Here is a 16,361-nt window from a genome sequence, read left to right as displayed (position 1 = left end):
ACCCAGGGCACAGCCTCCATCTGGGTAACAGTCTACTGCTCTGCCAGTCACAGTATATACAAGGAGATGGAGGCCTGCACTGGCAACTCTCTCCTTTACACAGCGTGTGGCTAAAAAGTAACATCTATATTTAAAAATAAATAAATAAAAAGTTGCCAAATTGCTTGAGAAATGTTGCAGTGAATGTGCTAACCTGGCAACACTTCCTGCAAATGAGCCCAGAGATGCTAAAGACACCGTTCACACCATTTCATTTTGACAGCACGGAGGAAACTCCCAACACTTGGCCGGCCAACAAACTTTGTAATGGATCAAAAAACTCAATTCTATCACTGAGTCAGACATGCAGAGGGATAAATGATGATTTAGGTTCAGGAATGACACGTAAAGAGAGACATATGGACATGTTATGCACCAGGGAATGCATGTGCACATACAAATACAGCGGTATGGTGTGTTTCCACCAAGTGGAACGGTTCGGTTTGGTACATTTTTTTTTTTTTTGTGTTTCCATTTGGAATAATACCAAAATAACCAGCCTCAACTGCAAACGTGAAAGCACCCAGAGCTTGACGGAGCAGAAGACAGAGCTGCTGGATGTCCTCCGCTGTCTCCTGTTGTGTCGCGTTGGATGTCGACACACCGGTACAAAGTCAAGTAAAGGTACTGTTCAAGCCTGACTGAGGGCGTACCGTACCGTACTGTACCAAAACCAAACCGTACCATGAAGGAAACACACCAGGAGTGACTCAAGAACATTGGGCCAACTCCATTTTGAACATGTTGTACACACACGAGTGTATGAGTGCACCAACGTTCCTAAAACCACAACGTGAAATGAGATGTGAAGCGTCTCATTTCACGTGTCCTTCAGCCTTCATGCCGTCAGGTCAGTAGGAGTAAGATGGCTGATTCCTGGAATTACATTTCTACACCGGCGATTTTGTGAAACAGTAAATAAAGCCAAAACCAGGAGGAGGTTATCTCTTTTTTTCTTTTCTTTCCTCGTGGCACCCACAACCTGGACTGCTCTGCTGAGCTGAAGGACTGAAGAACAGTGTGTTGCCCCTCTACCTCCACCTCCAGCTCCCACCCTATATGCAAACAGCAAACAAGCCGGGAGATGATGATGATGACAAGAGCTTTTTTGGAGGATTGGCCCACTCACCTTCTGGTTCACCACACAGTGTGCACTGTGATTCTAAACAAGGACCAAAGAGAGATAACAGCAGATTAATAAAGGCAACACATACTGAACGTGAACATTTTCTGTTTGTGTGCATACGTGCACGGGGGGGGCCAACCCGAGCATCGCCGCCCCCCCTTTATGATAAAGTGCTATCAGGTCGTTTCAGCATCTCCTTCTCTCGTTCTCAAAAACAAAAACAAAATCAAAAGCACACAGAGAACGCGGAGAACAACAGATTTTTTTAATCGTGGCCTAATATACTTGCAGAGCGGTACCCATGTGCAGCATAACAGAAACCGAGCCGCCGTGCATAATACGACCATCAGCCACATGCGGCTGCATACAAAGACAAAATGATGCATGTGAGAGAACAAACAACAAAATGAGACATCACATGAGTGCAGTTCATCACTGTCAAGTTTAAATTAAAGTCACAAAAGGCATTGATTTCTGATCGCATGCCATTCATCACTTGGATTATTTACATTAAACAGCTCCTTTCAAGAATGTATCCATGCACCAGACTTCTTCTTTTTTTATGCAAATATAAGTTGCTTTTCCCATTACGTTAACGGGCTGTTATTATTCTCATGCAAAGATAACAACAGCCCACTGTGTACACCGAGCCTCAAAGTCTAAATCAATACATGGGCATCGCTGTTAATGAAGCATCAGCCTTTTCCTCACGAGCCCACAGAGTGTAGGCACTTGGCAAAAAGTGCTCCAAGTTTATTTTAAACAAATGTTATTAAAGATGTGTGTTTAGCAGAGGCAGGCATGGGGGGGCATAATGAACAGGATGATGATGAAAATGAGCATTATGTCCTCGGGCCATGGTTTCCACAGACGACACAAAAACAGCTGTGGTGTGTCAGATTTTTTTTTCTATGTAGCAGTTACCAAAAGAGGCCATATTCGTTTTTTCTTTTTTAAAAATCAAGGCGCCTCTTCATCTCATCACTGCTAATTGGGGGCTTAATTAGAATAGCAGCAACCTTGGACTCAGGACTTCCCTTATTTAGATGAAAAAAACAAACACTGTGAGGCAGCTTTTTTTTCATGGTTGAAATCCTCACAGTCATTGGGCCTGTGCAGTACAGCTGACAATAAAACATGTCCACAGATGCTCATAACGCTAAATTACTGCCATGTCTCTCCCCGGATGACCTTGCTAATGGGCAGAGTGCAGGGGGGGGGGCACCTGTGCAGACTCATGGATACATGGAGGTGAAAAATAAAAAGCATTTTCAGGCTTATTTGTGGCCGTCAATCTGCACAGGCACTAAAGTGTCACAGAATTTTAAAAAACAGCCTGCTGGATCTTATGTGTGTTGCACCATGGCTTCATTTTGGCAAAGGAAAACACCACCCAGTCTTTTTTTCTTTATTTTCCCAGACAGACTGGGAACACTGCTAAAACCACACAGCATTAGAAGACCATAAAACGATTGGACTGAGATAACCCAGCTGTTATTGTCACTCTGCAAAAGCAATTGCGTTGTACAACTTCATTTGGATCTTTTCTGTGGAGGCGGTGGTTGAAGTCTGCGGTTGAACCACACGCACAAGCGGCCGGGGCAGTGTAGTGACGGACGGCTGAGGCCTGGAGTGAATTTACCGGTTTAATTAGTCTTTTTTACTTCCTTCTCCCTACAGTATAATTCCACAGAGTCAAAGCAATTGGCTCTATTAGTTTGTGCTGCCTGTTTAAATCTAAAGCACTCTTGAATTTCCCCAAGTGGAGCCCGTATTGATCTTGGTCGGGCAGTTTTTACAGTACAAGAACGAGAACGCTAATTCCCCTTTGTTTTCCAAGTGGAAGTGTGTAAAAAAAATCCGCCCTTTTGTCATCCACTGGCATTGATAATGCTAAAATGCTGATATTTAGCAAGTGTAAGTGTCGTGAGTTTTCTCTGGGCACTCACATTTCCTCACACGGTCCAAAAACATGCAGAGGTTCATTGGACGCTTTCAATTGAGCAAAAGTGGGAGTGTGGGAGTGACAGGTTGTTTGTGTCTATATGTTGACCCTGTGATTGGATTAGCTCCAGCTCCCCGTAAGGATAAAGCAGTAGAATAAGAATCTGCTGTGGACCCTACTACACGTGAACATTTAAGTACATTTATGTTGGTAATGTTCTTGTCAATCGTAATTATTTTTAATGAATAATCTTTAATTTTTAAGGTAATTTTTCAGACGGTGGCAATGAGCTGAACAGCCTAACCAAAAGTGAGGGCTGTATCCTGTGGCCTCGCTTGAATGTGAATCAAATGGAGACATTTCTCTATCTGTGCTCAAAGACACTGATGAAGGTTTCCAAGCAACTGCTCTGATCTCATATGAGAAAGAAAACAGACAGACGCCATAAAGGAAAGGAAGCAAGAAAAGAAAAGAAACTCGGAAAGAGCGACACGTATATGCAGCACTTCATGTGACAGAACGGCAAATAGAGATTTGTATAGGCAATAAATTGTGAATCTAAAGTCATGAGAGAGAAAAATCCAGTTCGTAAACACAAGCTGACATCAGGTCTGAAGTGTCCACTGATATCAATCTCCAAACACAAACATACACAGCGAACAAATCCTTGGCCTTGATCTGATAATGTATTCATCCATAATTAACGCCTTCATTTCCATATCGGCGCCGCTGGTTCACACCTTCCCTTCTGCCTGATCTCTCTCTCTTTTCCCTTCACGTGTTTCTCTCTTCCTTTCTCCCCCGATCATATGACGCGTGAGAGATACAGGTGCTAATTAGCCCGTGCTAAGATTGTCCTTGGCTTTTTCACAGGAATGCTAAAACACACACACGCGCGCACACACACACGCGCACACACGTGGCTATATAAAGATATAAAGTGAGGTGAGACAGAGCAGGAAAAAGTTTGTTCTGGGAGTCGTCGACTCGGGGATTTACTTCAAACAGCTCATTAAGCTCCGAGTTGGGCAAAGTATAATAGCAGCCTGTTTGTTTTCGACATATTCAATAGAACGAAGATCCCCCCAGATGACCACACATGCACAGGGATAACAGACCCACAACATTAAACTCAAACCCCAGCCACAGCCTCCAGCCTCCATGAGGCACACGTTACGCAATTTCAGTTTACCTTTCATTTGAGTAGCACAATCCATCTTCAGCAGGGACCCGTGTGTGTGCATGCGGCCTCCTTCTGGAGCTGATCTAGCACTTTCTCAAAGGAGTCGCTGAGTTGAGCACTGGGCCGGGGGGGGACGGGGGGGGGAATTCATCAGCCTGGCTGTATAAACCCTGTCTGCCTCTTAAGGGGCCTAATTGCACAGTGCTGCAACAAAAAAGAAACTCTGGCTGTGAATAAGAATACATTGCACGGACAGTGTTTATGAATCACTAAGTTTTGAGGCGGACTGTTCTGGCCCCCCCCCCAAAAAAAATTGGATTTGAAGATGTTCAGGGCCGGTGCAATAAAAGCCCAATACAAGCAGTAGAAACATATTAAAAGCTGATTACAAATCTGAAGACCTTAGATATCACTGCCCAGGACCAGCAAGGGAGTCAGGACCTCAATATAGCACAACAATAAAGGAGCTTATTGTCAAAATATTCATAATATTTCCATCTTGGAGAGCGCGCAGCAGGCATCTGACATCAAATAGCAACAACAGTTTGAAAATGAAGCCAGCCGTGACACGACTACAAACGAATTTACCGCCGTGTGAACTCGGAAAAACAAGGTACAACCTGAAGAAAGCAGGGAAAAGAAGCTTTCTGTCAGCTTCTGGAAGGTTTGGGTGTGACACGAGAGCGGGGATCTAAGCATGACCTTCAGTTTGAGAAAAACACTGTCATTCAGCACCGAGTAAAAAGACATCACATGTCAAGATACATCCCCATCCCGTCTATTCAGGAAATCCTTCTCGCTCTGCTTCTCTTTCTCTATCTCACTGTGTGATCGAGCACATAATACATCAGTAACGGTGCTGTTTTCCTCCTACTTCTCATACTTGCATGTGTGATTATTGCTCCTTTTCTCATACATTGGAGGACGGTGTTTCAAAGAATTGTATTGAAATTTCCTTTTTTATTAGTTTAATTTAATCAAGTCATAATTGCATCCGTCAATATTTAAACTATTTAAAAATAGTGTATCTTTACTGGAACATCCTTTGTCGTATATTATTGGAAGCTGATTACATTTACTTATTTACTTATTATTAAGCTAATTCAGTTGACTTTAATAAAGATTGTATGCTTTCTGATGGCGCTGGCAACAAATATGGATATTTTCCACTATTGTGTCACATGGGTCACTTGGGTCTGACGTATTTGGACTAAGTAGAACATGTTGGCTCTTGTGTTTGACAAAAAAAAGGTGATTCAACACTGTGAAATCCTAATAGACATATAACTATTCTGCAGCTTTCATAATGCAGCTTGTTTGTGCTTATTTAACCATAAAAGGGCCAGAGAATGTCCTGTGAGTAAGTGCTTTTGCCCCTTTTTTGCAGAATCACCTTCAATATCTGTTATTTTCAATTTACTGCACGTTAAAATAGTGCTTTAACAATTCAAAATGAAGAAAATGAGAAAAAAAAAAAAACCCACTGTAGTTGTTCACAAAAACCAGATTTTGCCCCATTAAATTTGGAATTTGAACAGTACAACACATTAGGTAAATTGACATCTGTTTGAGTTTTTGTCTCAATGAGCAAAAACAGGCCAAACATTGGAAACTACTGTATGTACAGGCATTTTTCCAACTCTCCTCTCTGGTGACAAAGACGCTGATTCGCCGGCTTCCTGCGACAGCGCGAGGGAAAATACCATAATAACCACACGTTTTCTTTGACGTGCAACTTCAGAAACTGCTGTTTCCAAATTTTTAGATAGCAATTAGTCCCATAATTACGGTAACACAAAGTGGGAATGAGTCGTCTGCGATACGCTCGGTGCTAAAGGGTTTTAATGTTTACTTTCTCGTCTCTAATACATAAAGTTTAAATAAATAAAGTTTACTTATTGCACTTAATCTCCTCGAATAAAGCACCGCAGCACGAACAAATTCTTTTGCAGACATAAAGTATGCACGCTTGTGTGTTAGCCGTTTATGTCCGATTGCCTGATTCCAGAAACCGGTGTTAGACGAGGTTCAGAGCACACACCGTGCAAACTCAAATGTCTCAGTTGCATAAAATAACTTTAATGTGCACGTGCATGTGTGAACGTCCTTAAGTGCTTATTGTTTGTTTAAGATGTTTTTGTGGCAGTGGGAATAAAGGAGTCGCAGTAATTGTTTCCACGGCCAGGGAGACTTTACAGTGACGGCCTAATGGTAGGAGCTGGAGAGACTTGTGAGCGGGGTCCTCTTTGATGAGGGTGACATTTTCTTTCCACTGCCTGGTTGTAAAAGTGTGAAGCAACAGTTCATTTAGCAGATTGTTTCTCATGTTTAGTCGGGGGGAAGTGTGTGTGTGTGGGTGGGGGGGGGAACAGGCTTGTTTAACAAGCCGTGCAAGCAAACACACAAATATTCACCGTGTTACAATCACAGCAGTCAAACGATGGAACAATCGCGATAATGAACAGATAATCAACCGGGTGTTTAGAACAACACAAACAAGGATGTGCAGATCATCTCAATCTGAGTCTTTTTTATTGTCTTGTAGTTTATATGATTATATGAGTGGAAAACTCCATAACTTTGAGTTAACGTTTAAGTTCAAAAACACGTGCCTTATTTTTAGATTTGAAATGCTTTTCTGCTTTAATCCAACCAATGAAATGAATGTATAGACGCACGGGTCACACGTGACGTTCAGTAAACCACATGGAGTGACGGAGAGAAGGATTTGGGTGGACCAAAAAGTCTGTAAGACAAAGGAGAAGGAAAAACAACCCATCATGTTTTCCATCAAACACAAGAGCCCAAGGGCCAGCTTATACGGGCAGTTGTTTTCCTCCTGGGAGTTGAAAGGAAGACGGGGGGGATAAATATTTAAGAGGGTATAATGGGATTGTGGTATATGTCTGAAACTGTGCTGGAGTGATCTGCTGATGCATCTAAACGTGTGTGTGTGTGAAAGGGAAGGACACGCGAGGGTGGACAGAAATATGCACAGGATTAGAAGGCCAACGAGAAAGAGGAGAGAGAATATTGATGAAGTCCTCTAACAGGCCTGAAGCCTTCTGTCTTACTGGAGTATCTGTCAGTGGCGTGCGGCCACACACACACGACCATAATGATACCTGTGAGTGGAGGAGGTTGCCGCCATCATTGACACGTCTGTCACTTCTTCCTCTCCTCGCCTTCTGCATGTCCTTACTCTGCTGCTCAGGCTCCATCGAGCCTTTTTATACACGTGTGTTATGCTGCATGTTCAAAGATCACGTGACCTGACTGAGATGTGACAGGTGTGGATGTGGACGTTCATCAAAGGTGCAAATCATGCGAACATTGATCGAGTGCCATATTTGTGTTCTTTTTATGATGTAACATGGCAGTTTCCACGCTTGGGAGTCAGTAGTCGATTGTGATTCAGTATGAAACGGCAGCATGCGACACTTTAACATCAGTGTCTGAGAAAGTGTCATAATATTTTATGTTATTTCATGAAACAAATGTGAAGAAGTGAAGAGTGACAACGTTTCATGATAACTGAAGGAAACCTTAAGTATTAAGAGTTAAGGTAAATATTAGAATATCTAAAGTACAAATATGTGACCAGAAAATGACTCTGGTAGAAGTTCAAGTCACTCTTTTATAATATTAATTCAGTAAAAGTCTTAAATTATATGACATTAACTGTACTTAAGTATCAAATGTCATTTTCTGATATAAAATGTACCTACATTTTAGAAGTAAAAGTATTAAAAAAAGTGAGGAGTTAGGATTGAGCCATGGTGGCTCAGTGGTTGGGCAAGTTGTCTTTCAACTGGAAGGTTGTGGGTTAGTCTACATGTGTCCTTGAGCAGACACTTAAATCCTATGTTGTGAATGGGTGAAAAGTGCTACATAAACACCGACTCTTCTTCTTTCAGAGGAAAAGTCGAAGTTGCTAGAAATATAAATAACAAAGTACAGATACGTGAATTTTGTACTAAATATCACAGTTGACGTCTCATAACTGTTACTGCCTTGAATATTAAGAATAATAATAAAGAAAAACTTTATTTGTTTAGCACCTTTCATACAAGGACCGCAGCTCAAAGTGCTTCACAATAAAAGGAAAATAGAAATTTAAAAAGCGAATACAACAATAAAACACAACACAGGGTGGAATAAAAAAGGAGCGCGTTGAAGGCTAGAGTAAAAGGATAATTCTTTTAAAAATATCTAGTGAGCTGGCTTCTCTGTGTTCTAAAGTTTAGGGGGCGTAAGTAACAAAGTGCGGCATCTCATCATTTTCTTTTTCGATTAATCAATGAAATGAGTCGTCGCCAGCCGTCGATTGCAGCTCGTCGCGTTTGCAACGCGTGCACGGGACTGTGCTCAGTGACAGTGAACCGTGAAGCAGAAAAAGGACTCTGTCGAGCATGAAAGTAATCAGCATGGTCAGTGACAGTGGAGCTGGGGCTACTGTCTTATTGTTATTATTGTTCTTATTCACTCAGTCATTCACACCTCTCTAGCTACAAAGCAAACAAGACACTGAGAAAACAAAGAGGGAAAGGCGGGGGGGGGGGGGGGGGGGGATTGGTGTGTGTGAGTATTATAATTTGCATGGAATTCTCTTTTTTTTGCCTCTTGAAACTAATGGAAAAAGAAAAAGAGTTGTTTATGATGGCGTTTTCCTCTGTTTCAGTCATTTTCAATTATGGCAACAAAGCAGACCAAATCCAATCACTCCATTTGCATCAAGAAAATGAGACTTGATTGAAGTGAGCAATTTCAGTTTGAACTGGAAATATATTTTTAAATGTCATTTTATGTCCGTTTTTTTATTTATTTTTTTGATTTGAAGGGAAAAAATCGGTCGTTCGGGCTCGAAGCCAGATTAATTTAACTCAATGACACGGACGCTTTGCTGCACATTTTTGTTCGCGCTGTGCACTGGCACGCTGTCACTTCACTGACCAAGAACTGAGCATCAAAAAGTGCCAAAGAGGCAGCACAGAAGCTTTATTAGGTTGCACTTATACGTAGAGCACTGCTGTAAAATGCCAACATCAGCGTTCAACCATCAGTATAATGTCTATCACTTCCACCCCCATTCGAACATTGCCTTATTTGCACAATACACATAATCTACATGGTGATGTTATCCAGGGTTTAGTAAAAAAAAAAAAAAAAACACTGCATAAAAGGACAAATCTGCATTTATATCAGGCCTAAAATAATAATTATTTACTGCAGCCTTTTCTGAAGTTCTTTAATAATCATCTTAGTTATCGATTCATTCTTTTGAATCACACTTTTATCTCTCATGATTTTAATGACTATTTTAAATTTCAATGTCTACCTTTCAATTTGATGAATGTCATTTTAATGTCTCCCTTTTATTCTATGATTTTCTCAATGTATTCCTCTGCCCTTGTAAAGCCCTTTGAGTCGACTTGAGTAGTGTTCAACAAATAAACCTGCCTTGCCTTTTTTTAAAAAAGACTACAACATGATTTTCACGTATAGCACATTTGTTGGTGACACTTCATGGTAAAGTCTGAGAATTAGACTCTTTAAACAGAGAAGAATCATAAAGTCAGTGAACTTAAAGCTCCAGTGCCCACCCTATACATTAAAATACAATTAATCACCATTATTTCTTATCAGAATTGAGTTAATTTATCAACAATTTCCATTGATTTTAGCAACAGATGGTGCCGCACATCTGTCTTTTAACATAGGGTTACTCATCCAGAAAACTTGGAGCTGCTTGGTTGCAGGAACAGCAGTAGCTGTGATGCATGCGCGTAGACAGGCAGGTGTTAAGTAGAGTCTACTGACGTCTATTGACATTTGCTGTATTGACAATCACGTTTATTTAATCAAAAATACAATTGTGCAACCCACAGTTTATCTATGGCAGAATAATCCACTTTCTAAAACACTTTACTATAACTCGATGTGGCTGTTGTGTTTCTGACGTAAAGTGCATGACTTTCTGCGTGCAGTGTTTGTTTACACGAGAACAAAACAGCATGACAAGGATTGCAAAACATAAAACATGTTTTTTTACATAGTAACAAGTTCATAGGCATCAATTTAAGGACTGTGAGAGGAAGATAATTACTGTACTACTGATTCTACTAGATCAGACACAGACGCAAGCATGTACAAAATCACACACCCACTCTTATCTTTAGGGGAATTTACATAGACATAAATCTATTTCCTGTAAGCCAATCCCATCGACCAGTTCCTTACTAATGACCCAAAATTTTTAATGAAATAACGTTAAGAAACGGTTAGTTTATAGTCTCTCTCTCTCTCTGACTCAGTAGCAGTGGCACAGTGTCACCACACTCATCAGTCAACTCGATCTCCCTTAGGATGATGTCAGTGGCACTGAGCCTGGCTGGTGGCCCACTGGACTGAGGGGACTAACTCTCATTATCTCCTGTCCAGATTTATAAGGCTGCCCTGCTCATATTTTACACAAGGGGGACATGGGGGGGAGAGAGTGAGGAGAGTGCAGGAGCAACTATAGAGCATTTCCTTATCAATCAATGTGCCTGACTATTCATTCTTTTGAAAGAAAACTCCTCTGGCTATCAGCCCTGTCGGCTGCACCAGCCATCAAAGTGTGTGTGTGTGTGTGTGTGTGTGTGCCAAATTTGTCTTAAAACACACATTAAAAACACAATAAAAAAAACTCACTGTGTAAAAGTTTGCGTGGTTGGTAAGATTTGAGGCAAAGGCATGCCATTCCATTTCCTGTTTATGTCTTTCTCGCACTAAACCTACAGAGGTTACTACCTGTGCACATGAGTTATGAGTCATCCTGTCTGGGAAGCAAACGCACACACACACACACACACGTGAAGCCTCGTGTGTAAAGTCTCACCAGTTCTTTCAAATCAAAGCAAACATCAAACAGGCAAACTCTCCTCGTGCTGGACGCAGATGTAACCGAGATCTTGGCCCAACCAAGAAAACATCTCCCTCCTCCTCCTCCTCCTCCTCCTCCTCCTCCTCCTCCAAACTCCCTGTGTCTCTCAATCTCTCCCTGTCACCGTAATAATGTCACAACATTGTGCCACGTGACTGGGTGTCTGCGTAATGATGAAAGATCGGCATATGGCATCGCCACACAGCATATTTCAGCATCTACACACCAGCTGCCTTCAGGCGCAGACCGCCCTGCCTGGGACTGGTGCACAATACAGATGTAGCAGCGCACGTGTTTGTGTGTTTGTGTGTTTGTGTGCGTGTGTACGTTACGAGCATCGTCCGGGGTGTTGCATTATCGTCCACCTCTCGGAATGGGCCTAATGGGCCGTGAGGAGGGAAGCAGACGAAGCAAGGCCCGGAGGCGGCGTGCGGTGTGTCTAACACCTGGTCAGCCATGTCGCCAGGCAGCCATACTGGACGTGTGCCGGGTCCTTCTGTCTCTTTGTTAAATAGTAAAGGGCATTCTGGGAAACAGCCAAAGTGACTTTTGCTGACATTAAATTCTCAATCCAATCCGAGTGCCTTGAAGACTGGCAAATTGATATGCTGGATGCCAACGTGAATTAAAAATAGTCTGCGTGGTAAGTGCTTGAATTTGTCTTAATCGAAACAGGACAACGGACGATGCATCGTGGAATTAGAGTTTGGTCCTGGTCACATAGAGCAGGGTTTCTCAGTCCTGGTCACATAGAGCAGGGTTTCTCAGTCCTGGTCACATAGAGCAGGGTTTCTCAGTCCTGGTCACATAGAGCAGGGTTTCTCAGTCCTGGTCCTGAGGACACACTGCACCTCACGCACACCCGCACACGCAGGTCAGTGTGTTGAGAAACCCTGACACAGAGTGACATTTAGGTTAAACTGTAACTATTACAATGTTGTATGATTTCTTTTGTCATGATAATGTCATATTATTATTGAGGCTAAAACTAGTTGCAAAACAACAAAAAAAACATCGACTGTACATGTGGATACTCTTGTGGGCAGATACTAACAAAATGAAAAGTGAATAAGACAAAATGTCGGCGTATTTGTGAATGCATTGTTCGGTTTTTAACAGAATTAACATTTGAATATAATCATGTGTGAGCTATAATAGAATGAAATGCATACATGCAGCTGAATGGAGCTGAATTAGATACTATTTTTGTTATGTATATGCAAAATGTGAGTTATGGACATCAATATTTTCAGCTTTTCAGTTCATTTGGGTTGAAATAAGCGACGAGAATAAAATGTTAAAATAAAACACGAGTAGCTCTCGGCCATTTTCATTTTGTCAAAGTAGCTCTCATAAGAAAAAAGGGTTCGAGACCCACATGGTCTATGAACTATGCTTTATTAGAGATGGGTCACAATATCGATATGTGAATTAACAAATGAAGGCGCTCTAAATTCAACAGCCAAAACTGGAATTGACCATGTTTTTTTTGCGGGGGTGCTTATTATGACACAAAATCGACTCTATACCTGTGTCTTACCATGGACTGTATATAAAAATGAAAGCAGTCACACCTTGAACAATACCAGCCGTGCTTTGTAATCTATTTTCCTCTAAATTGTAAACATCATTTATAAAGTGGATAAAGATCTAGAACTAGCGATTGAGCCCGTTAGAGCTTCAGATAAATGTTTATTTTACTTCCATTCAAATGGAGTTTTTTTCTTACATCCAGAGGATTCATCCTTTCCTTCACTTGTCAAACTATACGACGACTTCCATATTCATACACAGTCTTTTGGTCCTTACTGTCATACAACACTCACGTCATATGTCTTCGGCCTGTTTAAGGCGGACGGTCACGTTCATTATGTTTTTATAAGAGACTCTTTTTGTCGAAAAAACAACTGCCTGCTGAAAACAGCGACTGCTGGAAGAAATGAATAAAAACATCATTGTCAAACCAGGAGAGCGAAGACTAAATGCTCAGTAGGGTTTAAGGGAAGTGCACTGGAATTGACAATTCTCTGCAGGTTCATCGTCACAGACAGCCCCCCGCTTTCCCGTCGCACATAGAAACAGATCCATTTAAAAACACGAAGACATCAATCAGAGCGGCGTTAAACTCGGGGCAGGGCATTGTGCTCGAAGCAGGAGCCAACGCAAACAATACCGGAGGGCCACAAAGGACAAATTAAATCAAGGAAGAGAAAAACATGACATTTTAGTCCTGTGTCTTTAATCAGCTGCAGCACTACATCGACCAAAGACAACACAGACCCTGGTGCACAAGATCAGCATCAATAAATGTCCTCAGGCAGATAAGGATGAGGAAATAAGAAACCGGCACACATCATGCTCGACGGTCCAGAGAGAGGCGTTTGCTTTGACCACATTGAAGGCAGGGGGATGTGTTTCAACACACTGACAGTTCTGACAGTGACTTTAGCTCCGCTGACCTGTTATCATCACCCTGCTTGTAACCGCGCCCCCCCCTTGTCCCCTTGTCATCAGGAAGGAAGTTTGTCTCACAGCAGCTCAATGGGAATACAAGTTAACGAATGCACTCCCATCAGACGCTGCAGGGGTGGCTTACGAGGGCAAAAGCTTACAGTGCAAAAACCCAAAGGGGCTACGAGAAAGCTGACACGGGCTTGGCCCCGCTCGTCTGCATCCAAGTCCAAATCAGAGGCGTGCTGGGGAACACCAAGCAACTGCAGTGCAGCACGAAGCAGAGGAGTCTTTTTCTTTTTTTTCTTCTTCACTGTTTCACAATGTGATCACTTAAAAAAGCTCCTTCATGCTGAAGGCCATACAATAAAGTGTGACAATTCATAAAGCTAGGAAATCTTAAGGGATCCTCCGTATCCCTCTGTAGCCTAGCAACCGCAATACAGCTGCAGTGTCGTATGTTACAGGTGGAGGCGACGACGCGAGCGCCGTCGTGGAGCGACGAGCCGCGAGCAAAGCGGAGGAGGAGGCGTGCCCGAGAAGGGATGTGCGACATGTGAGAAGAGGGAAAAACACACAAACAAGGAGGGGAACACGTAGGTGTGACAGCGAGTGACAGAGACGAGGGGAGACGCAGAGAAGAGACAGAGAGAGAGTGGAAACAGAGATAGATTGAAGAAACTCATAACTGCCAAACAGCAACAGACAACATCCAGCAACCCAAAAAAAAGCCCTAATCCTGAGAGGCTTCCAAATTCCTCTACACACACATCACACACATACACAAAAACCCCTGAGCAGTTATGACAGCTTCACACTAAAGCTCTTCCATGTTTAAAAGACACACGGTTGCCATAGAGATAGGAGGGGAGGAGGCAAGGGAGGTGTTGGCAAACTCTTATTCCTGAGTGTTTCCTCTTACACTCTCTCACTCGCAGCAGATGCGTAAGCGTAAGGTTCAACTGTCGTCTCTGACAACACGCTTGAATTCACTGGTTGAGGCACAAGACACAAAAATGATTATTACATGATGCACGGTCATCCCCGATAAATATGCTCATGAGCCACAGAGTTGGAGAAGAAGTGTGTTTGCGGATGCCGTAAATATAACATCGACGGCCTCTTTTATGTCTTTTACGACTTCATCGCGCCGGCCATCTATCACGCCTTGTTATTTCCTTCGTCGCCTGACGGCGAGAGCACTGCAGAGACAAAACCGCTCGCTTATTCGCGGCGCCGTTTATTAAGTTTAATCGCCTTGATTTGAAAGAAAGTGTGAGCTCATGGGGAGGAGTGATAGGCGAGTGATAAATGTGGGAATAGGACGCTGATGCAGAGTCTGATCTATAAAAAAGAAATTCCCAGCGCTCCCTTGGATGTTCTTTAAGCATTGATCAGAGGGACTGTGGATAGATGAGTAGTGAAGTGCAACCAGGCATGGATTCCCACATGACCCACGCCCACATAATAGCAAGAGCACTGACTGCATCCCCAGCCAGACACACAGTGTACAGCACACTAACCTATATAAGCACGCGTCCACCCACATGTCTAAGCAGACTTAGATGCTGCTCTGTGTGCGATCATGGAAACATTCACGCTCTCCTGTAGGTCCCCAACATACAAATGAACTCAATGCAGCCATTTGAAGAGTGACAGTCTATTGTTTCGACTCGGAACTGTCTGTAAATGACTTGTGGGGTACATTAGCCCTGACCTTGTACTCCGAGTGTCTGGGTTAACAAGCTCTAAATAGCAAGACGGCGGTGCAGGAGTCTCCCCAAGCTAGTCTTTAAGCAGCCATGACTAAGTGGAACGCCGGGTCCAGATGGGGCCCGTCTCAAAGTTCTTGGGGGACTCTGCTCTACAGAGGCTGCAAAGCTGCCTTCATTCAGGAGAGAGTGAAGGACGACTTCATGGCACATGCACGCATACATTTAAGCATTTAGCAGACGCTTTTATCCAAAGCGACTTACAAAAGAGGACTAAGCTATATAGAAGTAGTCTTGGAAAGACCAACGCTAGATAGAACCAGTGGACTGATCCATCGTGCAGGGGAGGGGGTAAAGGTAAGTGCTCAGACAGAAGATGCTCTTGGAAGAGCTGGGTCTTCAAGAACTTCTTGAAGATAGACAGAGATGCCCCCTGTTCTGGTAGCATGCTTGATAGGGTCATTCCACCGGCGTGGAACAATTGTCTTGTGTGGGGCGCTGGCACCACCGGACGACAATCCTTTGATGAACGGAGTAGTCGAGGGGTAACGTAAGTCTTTCTGAGAGCAGACCCATGGAGCACTTTGTAGGCTAGCATCAGTGATTTGAGTTTGATGTGGGCGGCTAAGGGTAGCCAGTGGAGCTCAATGAAAAGAGGGGTGACGTGCCCTTGTTAGGCTGATTGAAGACCAGGCGTGCCGCAGTGTTCTGGACCATCTGTAGCGATTCCACAGTACAGGTCGCGAGGCCTGTTAGCAGGGCGTTGCAGTTGTCAAGGAGGGAGATGACCAGAGCCTGCACTAGGAGCTGGGTAGCCAACATTGCATTCATTCAATGGAATAAGGAAAAGTGAGTGTTGCAATTGCAATTTGCAGTATAATTTAATAAACTGTACGTTCAATATTCACAGTGTTATTGTTATCACCACCAGATACTGTCAAAACATTAACTCATCTGATATAAACTTTTGTCCGTGCCAC

General features: G+C 42.9%; 1 protein-coding gene across 4 annotated transcripts in view; it reads right to left on the bottom strand.

Annotated features, from left to right (window-relative positions):
- The window catches only part of dlgap2a (discs, large (Drosophila) homolog-associated protein 2a), a 139,902-nt gene that overhangs the window by 66,294 nt on the left and 57,247 nt on the right, over positions 1 to 16,361 (bottom strand). The window contains exon 2 of one of the 4 annotated variants that reach the window (XM_058615409.1): positions 1,169 to 1,201. The exons of the other annotated variants lie outside the window; for them this stretch is intronic. The gene's annotated coding sequence lies outside the window, so the exon portion shown is untranslated. The remainder of the gene's footprint in view (positions 1 to 1,168; positions 1,202 to 16,361) is intronic. 4 annotated transcript variants of the gene reach the window in all.

This window comes from Solea solea, chromosome 18 (assembly GCF_958295425.1).
Source record: "Solea solea chromosome 18, fSolSol10.1, whole genome shotgun sequence".
NCBI classification, from domain to species: domain Eukaryota; kingdom Metazoa; phylum Chordata; class Actinopteri; order Pleuronectiformes; family Soleidae; genus Solea; species Solea solea.
Note: the sequence above shows the minus strand (reverse complement) of the source record. Positions and strands in the feature narration are given on the sequence as shown.